Source organism: Aedes albopictus, chromosome 1 (genome assembly GCF_035046485.1).
Source record: "Aedes albopictus strain Foshan chromosome 1, AalbF5, whole genome shotgun sequence".
In the NCBI taxonomy this organism is placed as follows: Eukaryota; Metazoa; Arthropoda; class Insecta; order Diptera; family Culicidae; genus Aedes; species Aedes albopictus.
Window position 1 is genome coordinate 191135892 of NC_085136.1, and position 22374 is coordinate 191158265.

A 22374-nucleotide genomic window follows, 5' to 3' on the forward strand; every position below is an offset into this window, starting at 1 on the left:
GCTTCAGGAGATGCTGAGCTGAGTGCTAACCCCACGTTTGAGAGGAGCGGAAAAAAATAACAGAAACCTACAGAGATCGAAAAATAAAGTTCAATTTTGCGGAAATCGATGTTTGGGAGTTTTTTTTCTCTCCGGTGGTGTGTGATAGGTTCCTAGCTTAAAAACTGCCGGAGAGTGGGGGAAGTGCAGAGTGATCAGCAGTAAAGGTTATGGCTTGTTGAACTTTATTGTTTGCTGAAGGATGTCGTACAGCTCTGAGATTGAGTTTGTTGACAGGGGTTGTGTAAAGCTTGTTGAATCATTTTTCGAGGACATTTTGCACGGTATGGTATCGATGAGCATATAAGAAAGCTTCTTAACAGATTTAACTGGTGTTCTACGGATGATTTTCTCGTATTCTATGGAGTTCACTATCATAACAATTTGATAACTCAGTTTAAAATGTGTTAGGGTGCCTGTACCAATTATCGCACTACCTAATACAAACTATTTCTACACAAATAAGAAGAAGACCGACGAATGTCATCGATATGTCAAATGATTGATTAGTTTTCATACTTTACAGGAAAAATATAAAAACGGAGCCAAAACCACTTTTATTATTTATTACAGTGTGCCAATGATATGAACCCTGTACCAGTTAAGGACACATTTGTTAATTTGGGTTCCACTTCGCACTTGCATTCCTTACGGGGTTTGTCATAACAAGTACCGTCAAGGCACCATTCACCGTGGATCTAAGACGATTCGGGGCAAATAGGGGCTGTCATTTGACACTAGTCTTATAAACATTGTTGGTGCCGCTTTTAATTGCCTTCATTATAGGTTAAAATTAAAGCAATATCCACAGAAGTAAAAAATTTTTCACAAAATTTGGTGATACAGTACAATTAGTAAAAGGTAGTAGGGTCGCCTAATTCCGTGGTAGGTCACCATTCACCGTGGTAGTAGGGACCCATTCACCGTGTATGAGAAATTTTATTCTACTTTGTTTAAACATGATCAAAACAACCCAGCCAAGGGAATTTTCTTCGTTTAAATTCATTTCAAGTAATAACTTGCAAGATTCTATTAGAAAAACGATTGTTCAAATTTTCGATTTTTTTCTAGATATATGAGACAATATGGGGCACGGTGAATGGAGACCATTGATTTTTAGGGTACCCATTCACCGTGCCTTTTTGTTTCAATTAAAAAGTACGAGTAATCGTACTTTCTTGTTAAACTTACTTCGGTAATGCAAAATACTTACCTAATATGTGAATTTAATTGCTTCTTGGTGGAATAAAAACGTTACTACATTTAGTTTATCGCTTAAATCACCTTAGCGCAGTTTTCGTTTTTTCACTATGAATGCAGTGAACGAGCAGAAAACCACTTCATGTAAACACACTTTAGTGTCAAAATGATACTTTAAAATATTGCTAATGAGCGTTTTGACATGATAGCAATACATTAGTGTTGTATTGGTGAAATTGAAGGAAAATTGTCATATCATTCAATCATAATATGGAAATAATGAAAAAATATTCGAAGGCACACGGTGAATGGAGCCCCCACGGTGAATGGCGCCTTGACGGTACATTATGGCGAAATAGGGTGCAAGGAAGCCGGAAAGTTAAGGAAAAAGATTTATTTCTATCATAAGTTGAGCAAGTTGTGAAGTTTGATAATTGCAATCATCTTATGTGAACGTGATCTGTTGTTCACGAAATTTGTATTGTTAGTTTGCATTTTTAAAGGATGAAAATCAACTATGGCGAATTTGAGGTACTATAGCCATAACTGGTACACTGAGCCTATACCTTTATTAAACGAACTCAATGTTCTTGGAAAATGCTCGTTTGAGTAGCTCGCCAACATTAACCGAACCTCACGGCAACAGAAGCTTTGTCAGAATACGTTACTGCTGTTTCAAGCTTCCCATTTACTTTATCTGTGTACATATCTCCCACTCACAATGGCTTCCTATCTATTCAATCACTAAAATATTGCATAAAAGCTTAACTTCCGGCCGTGAATGCGCTATTTCACTCCCAGTAATTACTACACCCATCAACTTACTTCAATTCCATCTCTTTCGTGACTTCCTGAAAGCATGTCACACTTCTGTTGCCCAAAACGACAGAAAATGCCAAAACAATTCATCCACTGGAATACATTTTTTCACTATAATTACTGTCCTTATGCATCTTCCTCTCTCTCTCGGGGTTTGTCAAGCGAAAAATAAAACTGCAACCTGCGCGATAATGGCTCTTTTGTCAACAACGTCATCCACAGGACCACTCTTGAATCCTTGTCAAATGCGTCATCGTCGTCGTCATCATCGTCGTCATCGCTGGCCCTCTAGACAGACCACCACCAGTAGCTCTAACCGTCGTCGTTGTCATCGTCGTCGTCGTCGTCGTCGTCATCATTGACATCCTTCTGCTCTGTGTGTGCCCCCGCAGGTTGTCGTCATCAGCGCGTCAGTTTATTGCCGAGCGATGTCATATGGCCGGTGAGGTATGAAATAGCGCCCTAGTAGCAGGAAACTCGGCATATCGGTCGTAAACGCACCAGCACCTAAGCGTTGATGCACGGTTGGAGAGGCGCTTGGAGGTATAATACATGCGACAGGATGAGAGATATACCTACAGCGCGCAGAGATTCCTCCAGCACCGCATCGTTGCCGTCCATCCCGTCCTTATTGTTGCCAGCACCATGTGGAATAACCGACTCTGGAGCGCGTCATTATCATTTTGCCCTGCCATAGTTCTTTCTCTAGAATAGTTGCTCCCGACTGCTGCTGGGGTGAGATACTTATAGGGAACGTAACAGCAGGATATTTTTGGAATTCCTTCCGCTTTGTATGGGATAACCTGGATGGAGGGCTCCAAAATTTGATGGAAGCTTTTACTTGAATTTTATGCTCATGAAAGCTAAATCACTGGTTTTCGATTTTGCTGCATTGCATCGTACTGATATTCAAACTAAACTTTAAAAGAAAGTCATAATCTGGCATTTTTTGTGATTTAAAAAGTTATATTGTTAGGGTGCGATGATTGTTAACAATTTGCTGAAATAATTAAACATGGCCTGTGAAGCACACGGCCTTATCTTCACTCTAGAAACATTTATTTTGCATGTGTAAGGAGGTTCGGGATATAATGGACGCTCGGGATTGAATGGTCATCCCTGTTTTAGGCCAATCCATTGAATTTTAAGTAAACAAAATGCTTAATTGTTAAAAAAAAACTGCACAATATCGTATTCTCATCCCCTTACGCTGAAGAGTTATCTCGGGTGCTCGATACTTCACCAAAAATATGCACTAGACTAATGCGTTTTCATAGCGATTTCAAAAACTGATGCAAAGTGCAAAGTGGTGCAAAAAGGCCATCTGCCATGGGGTGAGATGCCACTTCATGAAAACGTTCAAAAATTACGTCCATAAATTTTCGGGTATTTCTGACTCTCTTTTCTTCTCTGGTCCCCTTTTTTCGTAAGCTCAATACATGGAGTGTAACACCTCTCCCCGCTAAACGATGGTTGTCATATTTGAATGACCCCTAAGATGAAAAGCGTAGACATCAACAACCATGCGCCTCAATGTGTGTCTCAATCTGCTTGGAAACACTTGGCTGATAGTAAAATCACCAGAAAACCTTAATTGCCAGTTTTCATTGGGAAATCGAAAGGTTTTCCTTGAGTATGGCGGCCTAGCTTATTGAAGAATTTTTTGTAAACATATTTTGATACCATTCCCCTATAGTAATGGTCAAATCACATCGAGGAATGATTGTATGAGTTGGGCCATTTTACCCCATCTTGGCATTTTGGGCGAAGTTCCATGAACCAGGTGCGATAAATTTGCTGCTGGAGATAGAACTATACTACTAATTGCTTCTGGAGGGATTCATAAAGCTTGGTCCCGAAAAACCGGTTTTTCAAAACACCGTTTTGGACTGGGTAGCTGCAGGAAGGGTACACGCAAAACAAGAAAAGCTACCAAAAATTGAGATATGCCTTTTCTACCAATTTATGTATTAAAAACGTACAGAAAATGTGATAAATCATAATCCATTCCAAGGATCGGTTTATTCGCCTCACTCCATTCATATTCACTCCTCTTTGCTGAAGCGAATCGAGAAAGATGCAGCAAACGGATCGTCGTGATCAAACACGCAACCCCATCACCAGTGGGAAGCGATGAGCCAGCTGCTTGACATGAATATTCGTTGCCATTCGTCGCAGTTTGGATCGCAAGCGAATGAATGAATGGCGAATGGTGAAGAATGCTGGTGAGCGATCGAAGCGGCTATTATCATAAGTAGAAGAGAATTTCTGCATGTAATGCATACATTTTTACTGTATTGTTGTTGAAATGTTAGATTAGCAAAGAAAATAATTCGTAAACATCAAAAATTCGTATGCACAATATCAATCGCATCACTCACGAATCGCATTCGCTTGCGATGCGAATGTGGACGAATGAGTAATTTCCGAGTGTGGCTTCCCACCGTTCGCCGGAGTTTGCTGTCGTCGCTGACAAGCATACACACGAACTAAAGCGACAACCGTTCGCTGCTGACTGTCTTCGAATGTGGAAGAAGATAAAAAGTGGAAATCAGGAACCCTGATCCATTCGTTGTATTAAGATGCGCTACACGGTTCCATAGCTTACATACCACTACACACAAACACCTCCATTGAAACCCGAGAAGTTGAACCGGGTTGCGTCTAAAAATAACTTTCGCTTCGCTGCTGAGCTTCGCGTCCTATTGTCTACATGGAATTTTCCACTTGCAAACAGCAACCTGCTGGATGCGGGCTTTTCAGTGCACAATGGGTCTAGAGTCGTATTTACGAAGACAAAAATGTTTCTGCCAAGTTCTGTCATTTCTTTTTTTTTTCATTATTGTGAAATGATTACGGTCAATCAAATCTGCTGATTAATTATTCTCTATACAATATCAGAATGTTTTACAAAGTGATAGCAAATTTACAAAAATAAAACATTCGATTGATTTGATTGATTTGTCTTTATTCAAGAGACTTTCAGCCCTTGGATAAAACATTCGAAAATTGCAACTTTTTTGTCTTTGGTCATATTTTAGTCGAGTCCAACGATACATGAAGACCAATACATTAGTCACAAACTTTCAAAATTTAATTTAATTTGGTACGCTTAGTCCTAAGGTACAGTAATTTGATAAACGGAAGTCAAAAACTAGTTCTTCGTTTAATTGCTATATCTCTGGATCAAGTGAACCGAATGAAATGCGACATTGCACAATTATGACTAATTCTTCATTGCACCAACAAAGCTAGCCATGAAAATGTTTGACAATTCACAGGTCATTTTGACAGACCACACACATGCACGAAAAAGACGGATAACATATTCTACTATATCGATCATGTTGCCGTCCTTTTCATGCTCATTATACATCTGTCAAAATGACCTGAGATTTGTCAGTCATTTTGAGGTTAGGTTCGTTGGTGTAATGAAGAATAAATAGCTCTTTGAAAAACCTTTGACTTGACTTAGACACGTTCAAAGAAAACAAACTTACAGCTTGTTGATTACTTCACGAAAAAATATCAATCATTTGCAAATGTGCCGCCTAGTGGGCCATTAACTGTAAGCCCTTGACTCACTTAACAACGTTGTCGAAGACACCAACTTTCTAAGTGGTGAGAGTCCTGAGAAATATGAAATTTAGAATTTGCCGTTTATTGGTGGAATTTCTAATTAAACGATCCATCACCATCCATCATGGCATAGCAAATAAAATTATTAGAAAGCAGATTTTTGAATCAGTTTAACCAGACGAACCACCCTAACATAACAATAATAGGGAATAGGGTCAACAATTGAAAATAAACTTTCTAAAACACAATATGTGTCTAAAAACTTAAGGCTGAAGCATAAACAGTTTTGTCTTCGCAAATACGGCTCTGGACCCATTGTGCAGTGTGGCGGCTGTATCACTTCCATCACCAACCCACGTTCGTGTTGATCATGATGGGTTTCAGCCTCTTGTCTATTCATGTGCAGTTATAGCCGTGCTGGTTAGAGCGCAGGATACTGTGTATTATCATGATTGTGTCTCGGTTCGATTCCCGTCGCCGCCCGTATCTCTTTTTAAATATGTATTGGTATTTGATGCCGCCGCTGCTGCCATGATCAGTCTAAAAATAGAACAAATAATGAGAAACCAGTGCGACAGAGCACACGCACACATGCGAAATTTTCCTTTTCCAGATTCTAGGAAGCCAATACAATTTTTGGTATACTGCCACCTACCAATTTTTGTATTTGCAAGGCCCTAATACAATATTTGTATATGTTTCATACCCAATTGTATTAGAATCTGCCAATCTCAGGTTGCGTGTAGGAATCCAACCTCATTGAAACCAGCGGAAGGTTGTACATGTTTGCAGCATGGGGGATGCCGAAGACTCGATCTCTCGTTTCTGGGAACTGGAATCTTGCTGCTCACCCAGCACTAAATCGCCGGAAGAAACTACCTGGGAAGAACACTTTCGTGACGAATCAGGCTGATTCTTAGTTACTCCTCCAAAGCGCCCTGATATTCTGGCTCAGCTCGGCCGCTCGAAGAAAATAGCTGTCCGCAGATTCCACGCCCTCAAACGTCGCCTCGATTCCAACCCAAACCTCAAGGAGGCCTATTCTGCCATTATTTCGGAGTTTAGCTTGAAAATGGCTCTTCAAGTCTTGACAAAATTCAAATACAGCTATTTAATCTTGTCCGACGTTTCGGTTTCATTTAGGACCTTCCTCAGGGAGTTTCTACAACTCAACCACATGCGAGAAATTGAAGACACCGATGACTGTTCCCTATCCTACTACCTTCCGCATCATGGCGTGGAAAAGTTAGATAGTACAACTACCAAATTAAGGGTAGCCTTCGATGCCTCCTGCCGGACGGACTCTGGCGTGTCGTTGAACCAAGCGCTAATGGTGGGACCTGCCGTACAAAACGATTTGTACGCAAAATCGCTTCGCTTCCAAATGCTTAAGCACGTACATATCGGCAGATTCATCTGCATCCATCCGATTACCCGTTGCACCGTATTATTTGACGGCAGTCCTCCTTGGAGCCTCTCAAAACGTTCGAGCTCATCACCGTTACCTATGGTACGGCTTCGGCACCAGGTACCTTTTCGAGTTGTCCAAGCAAGGAGCAACGATTTCCCTCGATCTGCGGAGGTTTTGGCCGAAGACTTCTATATCGACGACATGCTCACAAGTGTCGACGACGGAAGCGATGGAGCAGAACTCTGCATCGAACTTCGGCAGCTGTTACACTCTGGAGGCTTCAGTTTGCGAAAATGGGCATCCAACTCCGAAACCATTTTGTCGGTCATTTCGCCGGAATTACGCGATGAACGTTCGATGCTGTGCTTGGAGACACCGTTAACCATTAAAACTATAGGATTGATTTGGGTACCATCAACGGATCTGCTCCACTATTCCGTTCCAAAATGGTCGCAAACGGACGGTATTACAAGGCGTACCGTGTTATCGAACACGGCAAAACTCTTCGACCCTCTAGGGTTGGTTGGTCCTGTGATGGTCCTGGCGAAAATCTTCGTGCAATCTCTCTGGCGAACTTAGCAAACCGTGCGAATAGTAAATCCGGATTTCTACAGACTACCGAACTGAATCAGTCTATTTCGACTTTGGTTCGATTAGCTCAATCCAAAGTGTTCCCGAATGACATCACTGCGCTAATATACGAAGGTCAGGAAACCACATTCCCATTAAAAAATCTGCTCCCTATTTTGAAAGATGGCATTCTGCGCGTCGGTGGACGTCTTACTAACTCTCCGATCCTAGAGGACAGAAAGCACCCGATAATCCTTCCCGCGCAGTATCCGCTCACTGACAGCATTTTGCTGCACTACCACCTCAAACACCTACACGCCGGGCCACAATTGCTGGTAGCATGCGTCTGGGAGAAATTCTGGCCACTGCACATCCGTAACTTAGCACGGGGCGTGGTCCATTCTTGCGTCAACTGTTTCCGCTGCAGGCCTACAGTCCTGGAGCAACTCATGGGAGACTTGCCTCCAGAAAGAGTCACACCAACCTTGCCTTTTCTCAACACTGGCGTTGATCTTTGTAGACCGTTTCAATACCGGAAAGTCCGCAAATTCCTACCTACGAAGTGCTACATAGCAATCTTTGTCTGTCTCGCAACCAAGGCCATCCACGTAGAAATGGTCTAAGATATCTCAACAGCTGCCTTCATTGCGCGACTACATCGCTTTATCGTTCGCAGGGGTAAGCCCAACATCATCCATTGCGACAACGACCAAAACTTCAAGGGAGCTGCGCGAGAATTGGCTGAACTGCCCAAGCAGCAGCATACGCAGCAGCATCAGACGTCGGTTGTGAATCACTGCGCGATGGAATCCTCTTCAAATCCATCCCTCCCTGCAGTCCAAACTTCGGTGGTTTGTGGGAGGTAGCGATGATATCTTTCAAGCAGCATTTCCGCGCGACCGTTGGCAATTCCGTTTTGTCGCAGGATGGGTTCACAGTTAAAATTTTCGTGTAATTTTGCGTTTATTTCGATGCACATATTTGGAGCATCGAAATAAACGCAAAATTAAGTCATATTTTAAAAATACACGACCTGTAAATTAAATCGTGTTAAAATTAAATTCGTTTAAATTTAAACGATGGGTTCATAAACCACGCAGCTGTATTTTTACAGCTTTGGATTTCATCCCACCGGCCACCAGTACCCATGATTTCCTGATGATGCCTTTTTGTCTAGAATTCGGTCCGTTCACAAAAGGATAAAACATTAGCTGCTTTGTTTTGCTCTGTTTTGCCATAATCTGCACCATGAACGTTGTTCTCGATACGAAGCGCATCGCAAAACGGAGCACCGGAAGATACGCTGGGGCTGCTGTTGGAGGCGTCATTACCGAAGGTTTTCGCTGTTTTTTGCCTATACCGTGATCCACACTTGACGTTACGCACTCGTTTGGCTTATGGTTTTATTGTATTTACGTTCTCAATCACTCTAAAACACGGCACAAAACTAATAAACAGCGCATCCTCCGGTGCTTTCCGTAAGAACAACTGCTGCGATCGCCAGCAAAACAAAACTGAACCCAGGGACGCCATTTGTATTTTGAGTTTCAAACGAGTGATCGTGTAAATTTACACGATAGTTGAAATTTATAACTTCGTCGATGGAAAATCGGATGCTTTTTAATTTAATTATAAACGCAAACATGAAAATGCAATGCAGTGGAATATTAAGATAATAAAAATGTAAAAATGAGTGTTTTTTAATGCTCAAAATATGTGCATCTATTTCAACTCAATTTTCAATCGTTTATTTGTTTAAATTCGTGTAAATTCACAGTTACTACGATTTACATGTCGTTTAAATTTAATTATTTTTTTCTGTGTTGGCCCGCATCGAAGCCTGCTTGAACTCCAGACCCGTCACCCCAATCTCAGTAGACCCGAACGACCTGGAAGTGCAGACTCCGGGTCATTTCTTAGTCCACCGTTCCCTGACGTCCTTCCCTGAACCTGAGCTATCGGAAGTCCCTCGGAATCGTCTCGATCGTTGGCAGGAGAATCGACGGCAAGTAAGGAAGCGCTGGTCTACGGACTACTTGTTCGGACTGCACCCGCGCACAAAGTGGATTCAGCTCCGGAACAACATCAATTTGGAGACTTCCGACGGAGTGCATCGACGAGCCATCTCCAAAGTGTGTGTACTCCCTGTACGCACAGGAACGACCGGTGGGGTCGCTCAAGATCTCGATGACCACTGAACTCCACGATCGTAGTATTTCGATACTGCGCAACGATCGGAGGCCTGCGGGCCTCCGAGCCCTGTAAGTATAGTTTTTTATTGAAATTGCAAAAAGCTTAAGAATTTCTCGTCCTCCGGCTCCGGCATGTACCTTGGATCCGTCGCCGCGAGTGCGCCCAACCTCGATGTCTAACTGGTGTTTGATCGGTTTGAGCCAATGAAGAGCGATGACGTCACCAGCATCAACCAGGCGAACGACCAAGTTCAACGACCGGATCAGCGACGAGAGCAGTCATCGATGACGAGTTGCGATGACCTTTATATGTAGAAGAAGACCCAAAACAAACTGCGAGGAGAGTACACTCGATTCTTTTTTTTTTTTGCACGGGTCTGGTTCTTGCTATAACTCAGTCAATTTTCAACCGATTCTCACGAAATTTCGGATACTGATAGTACTAAGCGTGCCTACACGTGTACAAAATTTCATGAGAATCGGTTGAAAATTGACTGAGTTATAGCACAAACCAGACCCGTGCAAATAAAATCGGGTGTAGTCTGTCCACGGAGAGCAACGAACGATCGATATAGATGAGAACCTCTCGTGAGTAAATGTATGAGTGTTGGTTGAAAGGCTTAACCATTGAATGGGGCCGGCGTATGTTAACGCAATCCCTATTCATAGCCCTCACTACACAGTTAGAAAAAATCACCGACTTCGGTAATGTTTTACCGAAATCTCAACCGTTAAGTTTGTTTTACAGGAAAAATTCGGTTGAGGTAGCAACTTTTACCGAGGTTCGTTAGAGTTTGACAGATAAACGATAACATTTTACCGAAATTTGTTACTTTTTTATAGAATTTCGTTAAAAATCCATTACCGAACGCTCAGCGGTTGAGATTTCGGTAAAAAATACCGAACGCGATAAGCTGTGTAGTGTATAAGACCAATAGTGATCTCACTCGATTGCCCATGATCAGTAATATTTAAGTGCTCTTTCCTTATCACTAGTCTTAAGCTAGTGAGAGAAGAGAATTATCCCTAAATGTGCCTTTTTCTACTCTTGCCAATTTTGTATCTACTGAATTCGCATATATTACTATGCAAGAATTCCAAACAAAACAAATCAGTTGTAATAAATCGTTCAAACATACACGTTGATCGTAGAAGATCGTAATAGTAGAAAGAGTGTCGAATTAAACGAAAGTACACCGAAATAAAACTGTTCGTTCTTGCCTCTAATTCTGCTGCGTTGTGAACTGTTCGTTATTCCGAAAACCGTCAAAGACTCCGGGCCTACAGTTTCCTATAGATAATTCACAGCTTCTTTTAGAATTTGTCCCTTAAGTTTTCTAGTGATTGCCCCAGAAATTAATTGGAAAATTTGTTATAAAACCTAACTGGATTCCTTAAGATAATACTCCACGGATTTCTTCGAAAATTTCTCCAAGATTCTTCCAGAAAGCCTTTCACGAATTTCTTTCGAAAGTTCTTATGAATATCTTCCATGCATCGCTTTAGAATTTTCTCTTCCTTCTTAATTTTTGTTCGACGATCCTCTAAAACTTCACCAATAAATCCTTTACTTAGTAAAGCTTTCATGGGGTTTCTTGAAAAAATCCTAAATAGATTTTCTCAAGAATTCATACGAGAATTCTTTCAGGTACTCATTCGCGGATTTTTATTTTTAGACATGCACTCAGCAGTTCTTTAAAAAAATAAAAATTCTCTTTAAATTTCTACAAGAATTTATTTAGAAAACCTTCCATAGACTACTTCAGAAATTCGTTCACATATTGCACCAGAAATTCTTCCGTGGATTCATACAAAAATTCTTCCATGAATTTCAACATGAATTTCCTTGAAGCTTTCTTTAGAAGTTCCTTATTCAATTCTTCCATAAATTTGTCCAAGCATTCGAAGTCCAAGAAAATCTTCTAGAAATTTCTTTCAAAATAATCAATGGATTCCTTCGGAAAGTAGTACATGAATTCGGTCTTAGAATCCACCTAGATTTGTTACAGAAACTTCTCTGGCTATTGTTTGTCAGAGACTTTTCCAAAGAATTGAGACATATTTTCAGGGCTCTCTTCAGATACTGGTCAATCACGGAGTAGCAACTACGAATTGTGCGATCATCTATGCTCATGTTCATGCTCATGCTCATATTTTCTGGACTCTCTTCAGATATTTCTTCTTCAGAACTTCTTTCGGTAGATTTAAAACTTATCTTAGAAAAAATCTTACAGTGGTTCAGAAAATTTTACAGATATTACTTTAGAAATTCGTTCAGATATTTTTTTCAGGAATTCTGCAAGAGATTTACTAATGGATGGCTTTAGACATTCCATTGAATATTTCCACAAGAATTTGTCCAGAAAATCCTATAGAAATACCCTCTTTATTCACAGAAAACAAATCATTAAAAACATATGGAAGAATACTGAAGTAATTCCATGGAAAGAGTTGTTCAGAAACCTCTAGAAGGCTTCCTGAAAAAAAAAAACTATAGAGGAAATTGTGAAGGAGTTTCTTAAAAAAAATACAGACTGGTGTAATTCTTGAAAAATAAACCTTCAATAAATTCTAAGGGATTTCTGAAGGATTTTTTGGGAAAACTCTAGGAAACTCTGGGAAAACTCCTGGGAAAACCTTTGAAGGAATTAAAAAAAAAATACTTCTTCGCGTTCTTTTTTTCTTGTTCAAATTCTTGGTGTGACGTCCTCACTGAGACAAAGCGTGCTTTCAGTACAGTATTCTATGAACACTTCCATAGTTTTTAACTGATAGCTTTGTCTGCAAATGACCATTTTGTGGCGAGCACGAAGCTACTTAGGCAAATTTCTTTTGAAAAAAGTTCCTGGACCGACCTGAGATCTAACCAGTCACCCTCAGCATGGTCACTCTGAATACCTACACCTTTACAGCTGTGACTATAGTGGTCCCTAAAGTCACGTTTGTGTACAAATCCCTAAAACCCCTGAATGAACTTTTAGAAAAATCTTTTGAGAATTTTCTAGAGGAATTTCCAAATAAATGCCCCAGAAAATCCCTGAGTGATACCTGAAGGAACCCCTGGAGAAATTTATGTAATAGTTTTTAAAAAAGTTTAGGGAAAAATTTCTGAATTTCCTAAGGAAAACCCTAGATGAATTTCTGAAAGAATTTCCGAATCTTTGTGAAGCGTTTCGAGGAATGCTAGATCAAATTCTTAGAAAATTTCTAAAATCCCCAAAAATTCCTGGAAGAAAAATCTGACATTATCTCTGGAGGATTTTTTACAAAAAAGTTGAAGAAATGCATGGAAATTATGAGCATTAGAGACAATTTCCCGTGGATCAGTTTAAAGATGAAACCTTTGAAAAAATTATTAGTAAAGTCATGAAGAAAAATTCCTGGGAGAATTCCTGAAAGAATTTTTGGAGGAATCCCTCGACAAATTTTCAAAGAAATCCATGAAAATGGATGAATTTAAAAAAAAAAAACTTTAGATTCTTGCTGAAAATCATTCTAAGAAATTCCTTTTTTTCGGTAAACATTCCATAAATGTTTATTATGTCCCCAAAGAATCCCCAGAGGAATTACTGACAGTATGCCTGAAAGTAAGCCTGGAGAACTTTCTAGAAATTTTAAGAAGAACTCTTGCAAAACTCGTAAAAGAAATTCCAGCAAAAATATCCCTTCCCAAGAATTGCATGAATTCCCTGAATTAATTATTTACTGAAAAAATCCTAAAATAAAGGTATATGGAAGAGATTTTCGGGGATAATTCTTAATTGGGAGCAACAGTGATGTTATACAAACACAAAATGTATGATAAATTTAAAAGTTTTGATTGTATTGAACAAAATAAAAACAACTTTTAGACTAGACCATGATCTGAGCAGATTCCACCAGAAAACATCTTGCTCCACCACACCCTGAATCATCATCACTGCTTCCAGGTTGACGTGTTCCATTACCCACGTACTTGAAATTCAGAACACATGTGCAAGAAAAATATTGTGTACTTTGAGCAACCTTCAGTGGCCAACGGGCATATCATTCATATGAAGCGAAAAGTTGTCCGCCATCAAACCATCATCGTGTTGCTGCTGATGCCTCTCCCAGTACCTATAGTACCTAGTACCCGAACAGGAATGAATAACTGACACATAACTGGAGAATACCAAAGTCAGGTATCATACCAAGAGAAGGTATTGGTCGGTTATCCAGGTATTGAAAATAACTTATTTTGGTATTTTGTAGGTATTGATACAATACCTCAATGAGTTATTGGTTTGGTGTTGAGGACTGCTTGAGGTATTATTCAATTATGGAAAAATCGCTATTTGTATGGAAAAATCGCCGAATATTATTCAGGTATTACCATACCTGATGTCATTATTCACGTGTTATGCACAGAATACACACCAGTTATTATTTTAGGTATTTTACCTCTTATGCAGGGCTACTTAATACCTCATTCAGGTTGTAGGTATTTGGTTTTCCATACCTGAGTTAGTTATTCTTCAGCTATTTTCTCCTGCTCGGGTAGTGGGTACAGGGTACATTTGTTGCTTGTGCTGCTATATTGTCATCCCTCCAAAAAGTACCCGTTGGTGACATAGTGGACGGTTCACTTGCTAGGTCAGAGGGCCTCACAGCACTGCGAATGAAAAATTTCGCGAACATGTGCCGTCATTATACACGCTCACGGGGCATCATTTATCTCGTTAATTTTTTCAACGCTCCGAAAGGGAACCATGTTTGTTCCATTCGCTGTTGCATTGTTGGCCTCTGGAATGGACCGTTAGGCTGGTCCTTATTGCAGTGTTGAATTTTTCATTTGCACAGTGTCTCTCCTAGAATTCCTCTTAGAATTTCCGCCGGAGTTGCTCCAGGGTCTAGCGAATACGGAGTCGTGGGATCAAATCTCATCAGAACGTGATTTTTTCACAAATTTCATCTCTCCATTTTTCAATTAACAACATTTCGTACCTTCTAATTCACATTTTTACAGTATGTTTCAGACATACCACCAAATCTGGTAAAAATGCCAGTAAAAGGGCAACAAGTGTCAATGTTCCTCCAGATTTTTTCCCAGAATTCCTTCAAGGACTATTTCCGGAATTCTTTTGAGGATTTCTCCCGAAATTCGTCTGAGGGACCCAGCCGGCATTCCGCCGGGAATTTCTTCGGAATTCCGTACGGAGCTTCTTTCTTTGCTGAATTCTTCCGGTGGTTTATCCCAGTATTTATCCAGGGATTCCCCCGAAATTCCTCGGACATTCCTCCTTGGATTTCAGTGGAATTCTTTCAGAATTCATTCCAAGATTCTTTCTGAGATTTCACCAGAAATTTCTCCCGAGAATCTTACAGGAATTGATCTTAGGATACATACTCTGATTTCTTCAAAAACTACTGCCTGGATAACTACCATAATTTTTTCTGGGATGCTTGCGGAATGGTTTTGGCGGCAGATATGTAGACATACTGATCAAAGGTCCAGCGAGTACGGAGTACTCATCCAAAATTGCTTTGGAGAAACGAGCATTTCGATTTTTCTAAAAATTCGAGTTTAAAATGTGCACAAATGCATGATATGCACAACATATCGTGGGTAAAAGCAAACCGTGCTTGGCAAAATGACGACATTTACAGCATACCCACTAGCTTTCGTCTTAAGTTAAATGAGGTCGCTGAGGTATACTTTTTAACACGAAGTTGCATCAAACCTTTCCATTGGCATTGAACCTGTCTACCAAATTTTTCAGATGGATAGGGTAGGTATTTGTCGAATTTCCACACTCTCTGTCTCTCAGAACCATTCAGTCAAGTTTTCGAGAATGGGCGTCTAGCAGCGTTGCGCCATGCCATACCGATGGGTCAGGAAGTCTGAAATAAACGAAAGTGCAGGAGAAAAACAGGAGGAAAATTAGTGCAAAAGAATAAAATAGGAAGAATTATTTTTTATTTGATTTGGGAAATAATTTTTCAACCGTTTGTATAGCGAGCAAAAATGTTCAGTTTTTTTTTCGGTTGTAGCGAGCTGTGTACGTGATGTTCGGTGAAAAGTTCGTTCATTACGTTTTATTTCGGTTTGCGAACTTGGCGCTGGCCAATGGCGAGAACATTTTGGGTGAGAAGATATTTCGCTGACGAGGCGTTTTTTTTTGCTTCTTCGGACTGTGTGTGCCTTGTACACGGGACAGAGTTAAATTCAAATATTGAATCAAATAATGGAATTGTGCGAGAAAACATCGAGGAGTCGTTAGTGAATTGAGTTGAGTTTCAGCAAAAAATCAAGTGCTTTCAGTCCACTTTGTAAATACAAATTGGAATCAATTTTTGGGATGCGGCAAATTCGATTACCGATCGATGCTCTATTTGGGTTAAAATTTTATTTAGAATCCTGGGCATAGTGTAAAATGACTTGCCGTCAGGGTTGGAAAATGTCACGGAATTGCAATGAAATTAATGTTACGGTATTTTTCAGTTTTACCCATTTTTAAACAAAATTATCACAGTACTTTTCAACAATAATACGCCACAATACCCGGTTCGTGGCTGTCACTCTCCATACTGGATCACGCCCAATGCTTACCAGATCACGCATCACTTAGTCCGCCTATCGTGCTCTCTGCGCTCCACGCTTCTTGTGCCAACCGGATCGGTACCGAACACCAATTTTGCAAGGTTGTTGTCTGACTTTCGTGCAACATGCCCTGTCCACCGTATCCTTCCGGCTTTGGCCACCTTACATACATTTATTTGTTCAACATCTCATTTAAAACAAGACATAATCAACAATAGTACACCACAATACTCGGTTTGTGGCTGCCGCTCTCCATTCTCGGTCGCGCAAAATGCTCGCCAGGTCACGCTCCACCTGGTCCGCCCATCGTGCTCTCTGCGCTCCACGCCTTCTTGTGCCAACCGGATCAGTTGCAAACACCAGCTTTGCAGGGTTGTTGTCCGGCATTCTTGCAACATGCCCTGCCCACCGTATCCTTCCGGCTTTGGCCACCTTCTGGATGCTGGGTTCGCCGTAAAGTGCAGCGAGCTCGTGGTTCATCCTTCACCACACACCGTTCGCCTGCACACCGCCGAAGATCGTCCTTAGCACGCGTCGCTCGAAAACTCCGAGTGCTTGCAGGTCCTCCTCGAGCATGGTCCATGTCTCGCGTCCGTAGAGAACCACCGGTCGTATTAGCGTTTTGTACATGGTGCATTTGGTGCGTGGGTGAATCTTTTTCGACCGGAGTTTCTTCTGGAGCCCATAGTAGGCCCGACTTACGCTGATGATGCGCCTCCGAATTTCACGGCTCACGTTGTTGTCAGCCGTCAGTAAGGATCCGAGGTAGACGAATTCCTCCACCACCTCGAAAGTATCCCCGTCTATCGTAACATTACTACCCAGACGGATCCGGTTGTGTTCGGTTCCGCCTACCAGCATGTACTTTGTTTTTGAGGCATTCACCACCAGTCCGACCTTTGCTGCTTCGCGTTTCAGGCGGGTGTACAGCTCTGCCACCGTTCCAAATGTTTTGGCAATAATGTCCATGTTTTCCGCAAAACACACAAATTGACCGGATTTTGTGAAAATCGTTCCACAGCTGTTGAGCCGGGCTCGTCGCACCACACCTTTCAGAGCGATGTTGAAGAGGAGACATGAGAGTCCATCACCTTATCTCGATCCCCGGCGAGATTCGAATGAACTGGATAGTTCACCCGAAACCCTTACGCAGTTTTGCACACCGTCCATCGTTGCTTTAATCAGTCTAGTCATCTTCCCAGGAAAGCCGTTTTCGTCCATGATTCTCCATAGCTCTGCGCGGTCGATACTGTCGTATGCCGCTTTGAAGTCGATGAACAGGTGATACGTAGGGACCTGGTATTCACGGCATTTCTGGAGGATTTGCCGTACGGTGAAGATCTGGTCCGATGTCGACCGGCCGTCGATGAAACCGGCTTGATAACTTCCCACGAACTCATTCGTTTTAGGTGACAGATGACGGAAGATGATCTGGGATAGCACTTTGTAGGCAGCATTCTAAATAGTGATCGCCCTGAAGTTCTCACATTCCAAATGGTCGCCTTTTTTGAGAATGGGGCAGATTACCCCTCCCTTCCACTCCTCCGGTAGTTGTCAGCCGATGCAGACAGGTGGCCAACTTTTCTGGGCCCATCTTGATGAGTTCAGCTTCGATACCAACCTTACCAGCTGCTTTGTTGGTTTTGAGCTGGTGAATGGCATCCTTAACTTCCCTCAGCGTGGGAGTTGGTTCATTTCCGTCCTCCGCTGCACTGGCGTCGTCGTTTCCTCCGTTTCCGTGGGCTCCCGTGCCTACGTTCTCCACGCCGTTCAGGTGCTGATCAAAGTGCTGCTTCCACCTTTCGATCACCTTACGTCCGTCCGTCAAGAGGCCTCCGTCTTTATCCCTGCATATTATGGCTCGCGGCACGAAGCCGTTGCGGGATGCGTTGAGCTTCTGATAGAACTTCCGTGTTTCTTGGGAACGGCACAGCAGTTCCATTTCTTCACACTCCGCTTCTTCCAGGCGGCGCTTTTTCTCCCGAAAGAGGTGGGTCTGCTGTTACCGCTTCTGTTTATAACGTTCCACGTTCTGTCGAGTCCCTTGCTGCAGCATTACCGCCCTCGCTGCGTTCTTCTCCTCCAAATTGTTCTGCACTATTCGTCGAACCATTCGTTCCGTCGATTCCGTTCCACGTACCCGATGGTGCTCTCGGCTGCGTCGTTGATGACTGCTTTCACTGTACTCCAGCAGTCCTCTAGAGGGGCCTCATCGAGCTCGCCCTCGTCTGGCAACGCGGCCTCGAGATTCTGCGCGTATGCTGAGGCCACATCCGGATGCTTCAGTCGGTCTAGGTTCTACCGTGGCGGTCGCCGGTACCGTACATTGTTGATGACGGAGAGTTTTGGGCGCAATTTGACCATCACCAGATAGTGGTCGGAGTCGATGTTGGCGCCACGATAGGTCCTGACGTCAATAATGACGGAGAATTGCCGTCCGTCAATCAGAACGTGGTCGATTTGAGATTCCGTCTGCGTTGGTGATCTCCAGGTGTAACGATACGGGAGGCTGTGTTGGAAAAAGGTGCTACGTAGGGCCATATTTTTGGAGGTGGCGAAATCAATGAGTCGTAGGCCGTTTTCGTTCGTTTGCTGGTGGGCGCGAAACTTACCAATCGTCGGTCTGAATTCCTCCTCCTGGCCTACCTGTGCGTTTAAATCTCCTATGATGATCTTGACGTCGTGGCTTGGGCAGCGATCGTCATCATCAGTGCTTCCGGAGTGTGAGCTGTGGAGTTTATTATGCTGAAGTTGAAGAATCGGCCCTTGATCCTCAATCTGCACATTCTTTCGTCGATCGGCCACCAACAGATCACGTGCTTCTGCATATCACCCATCACGATGAAAGCTGTTCCCAGCTCGCGTGTGTTGCCGCAGCTCTGGTAGATGGTATGATTACCTCTAACCCTCTCTTTCCCATGGTAGCACAGGTAATCCACTACTTTGCACTGCTCATACAAATACAGGATAAGTTAGATCATTCCCATTTTTTCGTCAGATGTTTGTATATGTTTAATGAACTATTATGCCAGATTTGGTCAAAAATTCTCTGCTCGTTTTTGTTTTAGAGTTAAATGAACAGTGCAAAGTAGTGGATCACCTGTGCTACCATGGGAAAGAGAGGGCTAAACGTTCGCACCATGGATCCTGTCCAACACACCTCCTGCAGCGCTACGATGCCGAACCCGCGGTCCTTCAGTAGATCGGCGAGTATGCGGGTGCTCCCAATGAAGTTGAGAGATCGGCAGTTCTACATACCGAGTTTCCAATCGCAAGTCCTTTTTGTTGCCGTTGGTCTCGGTTCGTATTATTCTGTTGCTGATTTTCCGTTACAATGTTTTTTTTACGGCTGGCTCGTAGGGCCTGACACCAACCCCCTATTTTCCAGAGGACCATAGTGCACAGTTGAGCTTAGAGTCCTTCCCGGGCACTCGGACGTAGATCAGCCGCCCGTAACATGGGAATCAGACGCTGTTGTGAGCCGCTCCTCCTGGAGAACAGACGCTCAGGTTTGCCGAAGCAAACCCCCCTTCCCTGTCAGCCTACGACCAAAGTTCCCACCGGGGTTGGTTACCCGATCTTCCCTAAGGTTGCTCATAGTTTCCGGCCGGTACCGCGTGGAGGTAGGGATAGGAGTTGCTGGGTAGAGGCTAGTGGATCACAATGGGATCTGAATTGCGCAGCATACCCAGCCTTTACCGTGCCTTTGGCCACCTTCTGGATGCTGGATTCGCTGTAGAGTGCAGTGAGCTCGTGGTCCATCCTACGCCGCCACACATCGTTCTCCAACATCCCACTAAAGATCGTCCCTAGCACGTGTCATTCGAAAAAAATCAAGTACATGCAGGTCCTTCTCGAACATGGTTCATGTTTTATGTCTGTAGAGGACCACCGGTCTTATAAAAGTTTTGAGCATTGTTATCTACCATACCGTCTGCTGAACAACGCTGGGTGTTGAAATGCAGCGATCACCGGTTCCTAAAATCCGACACGGTTGATAACCGAGCTCGAATTTTAAGAACTACGAGATAGTGATTTGAGTCGATATTGGAACCCCTAAAAGTAGGTACTTATTTCAATGACTTTCGAGAAATATCGGCCATCTACCGGCATATGGTCGATTTAATTGCAAACTTACCCTTTGGTGTCTCCAGATGTGCGTGCAGATATTATTGAGCGTAAAGCAGGTGTTACTAAATAGCCATCCCTCAGGCAACAGGTCTGGAATAATCTCAGGTCGTTGTCGTTTGTGACGAAGTGAAGGCTCTCCGTACCGATGAATGGACGGAAAAAGTCCTCTTTTCCGACCTGTTCATTGGCGTCGTGTGTATTAATTTCGTAGTTCAATTCCATGTCCTTCGTTACGGAAAACTGCATTGGCTTTGTGCGATTAAGTAACAGTGATTACCAATAAAATGCATACAGCTAAAATATAATGAATTCAAATTCACCGAATCCTACGTTCACCTTTGCCCGAAAACCACTCCATAAACATGGAGTGGAGTGGAAATCAATGCCAAGCTTAATACCTTAACAGCGTTGCGGTAATCCGCGTTGGGCGCAAAACATTCCACTCTATCCAGTAAGGAAAGTAAATAACACGAATGTAGGTATTCGTTTTAAACGGAACTTTTAGCAGAGAGAAAAAATGAGCGAAAACATGAAATCGATTTTTTGCTTCCACTTCGAGAGCATGATAGGCATATAATGTATAAAAGTAGTGTTTTCAACATTTTTGGCTAACTGTTCACCAATAATGAATTACAAAAACCTTAACTTAATACCATTTAAAGTTCAAGTATATTTCTGCGAAGCTTTTCAAATGTATTTCAATGCTTGTGCATTCAATTTGCTTGTGTGGATCGAACTATTTCTTTTTTAGCATTAACCAAACTTCGTCTTACAGACCTGTTTAAAGCATTTCATTCGTTGAGCCATGACGTGTATCTTTAATTTAAAAACCCTTTCCTTCGTCTTCTGCCTCTTGGTCTAGGAAAAGAAACAGAAGCAAAGCCACAGAAGGAACTCATTTTTCCACTTTCCAAGCGGTGGGAAAGACAACGTACCCCGATGACATCGGAAACCGAGCGACGATGCTTCACAAGTTGTCCGCCCTGAATGATACGCTAAATTGAAAATGAGATTACCGGAAAGGAAAAGTTTTCCTGATCTCTCAGCAGAAGAGCATACGTTCCTTCTACGGCCACCGCCGCTCTATTCAGAGGAAGGAAATCCAAGTCGAACATGCGTGGGGGCAATAAACAAAGATTGGCAAAAGAATTGGGAATTCCTTCTGGGAAGAAGAAACCAACAACGGTCCCGGACAAAACTTTTGGGCTCGTTATCGGTCGATCGAATCTCCCAGATAGACGTGAACGGCCGGAATGGTCACGGATCAGCACGATTGTCTTAGGGACACACAAAAACGTCCATTGATTTGCCTCCGCCTCAAAGTTGGAAGGTGTTTTGTTTTGCAAATGAGATTGGAACAACTTTTGATTAGAAAGGGGTTAAGATTTATAGAATCAGATCCTAATAGACCCAATCAAGTCTGCTATTCAAAGATAAATATGTATGATTGTATGGTAAATTTCAACCCTAGTTGCTGGTAAACCAAACAATGAATTGCTTCCAATTGAAAGAAACCATCAGTAAGTCAGGTAAATTCAGTCAGCATCAAGTTTGAAAAGAAATAAACCATGGAATTCATCACAAAATTAGTTTGGAAACATATTTTTACTTATTTTTCAAATCTTGCTCAACTGCACACGATGAAATTACTCCACCAGCACTAAGCCCATCTCATCAAGATAGACAAGTAATTTCTTGATAGCTGTGGTAGACACCAGCCGCAGTAGAAACGTTGCCAGGAAACGCTTTCAATTTTCCGCAATTATAGTTTCGTTTCCACTTCATATTCAATTTTAATTACAGTTGCAATCTCAACAAATTTCCTTATTGCTGCAAGAACAATTTCATAACTGTTGCCAACCCTTTGACTG

At 42.2% G+C, this 22374-nt stretch overlaps 1 protein-coding gene across 2 annotated transcripts in view; it reads right to left on the reverse strand.

Annotated features, from left to right (window-relative positions):
• Window positions 1–22374, reverse strand: part of LOC115257165 (hemicentin-1) — a 499013-nt gene that overhangs the window by 285523 nt on the left and 191116 nt on the right. The window contains exon 2 of one of the 2 annotated variants that reach the window (XM_062846043.1): window positions 15657–15672. The gene's annotated coding sequence lies outside the window, so the exon portion shown is untranslated. Of the gene's footprint in view, window positions 1–15512; window positions 15635–15656; window positions 15673–22374 lie in introns of those variants that run through there. The other variant, XM_062846044.1, reaches the window with a different exon arrangement.